The sequence below is a fragment of the Ovis aries genome, chromosome 13 (genome assembly GCF_016772045.2).
Source record: "Ovis aries strain OAR_USU_Benz2616 breed Rambouillet chromosome 13, ARS-UI_Ramb_v3.0, whole genome shotgun sequence".
In the NCBI taxonomy this organism is placed as follows: Eukaryota; Metazoa; Chordata; class Mammalia; order Artiodactyla; family Bovidae; genus Ovis; species Ovis aries.
This window is the reverse complement of record NC_056066.1, coordinates 3108267-3108600: the sequence shown is the minus strand read 5'-3', so window position 1 is coordinate 3108600 and position 334 is coordinate 3108267.

Sequence of the window (334 nt, the reverse complement as noted above, 5' to 3'; positions counted from 1 at the left end):
AAGTTGACTGTTTACAGCATCAGCATCATGGACCTCATGATGCGATGTACTGAAAAGAACACAGTATTACTTCTGTGGTACTCCTGCCTAAGGTGCATCACTTAAATCTATTCTAGAGGAGATAAAAGACAAATCAAAATCAGTTAAGGACCAATTTTACAAAATAACTAGCCTGTTTTCTTCTAATATACCAATGCCATTAAAAAAAGAAAGAAAGATAGAGAAACAGTTCTAAGCCAAAAGAAACCAAAGAGATGTGACAACTGAATATAGCCCATGATCTGGTACTTTTTTTCTAGAAAGGATCGTAGTGGGACAAACAACAAAATATGAA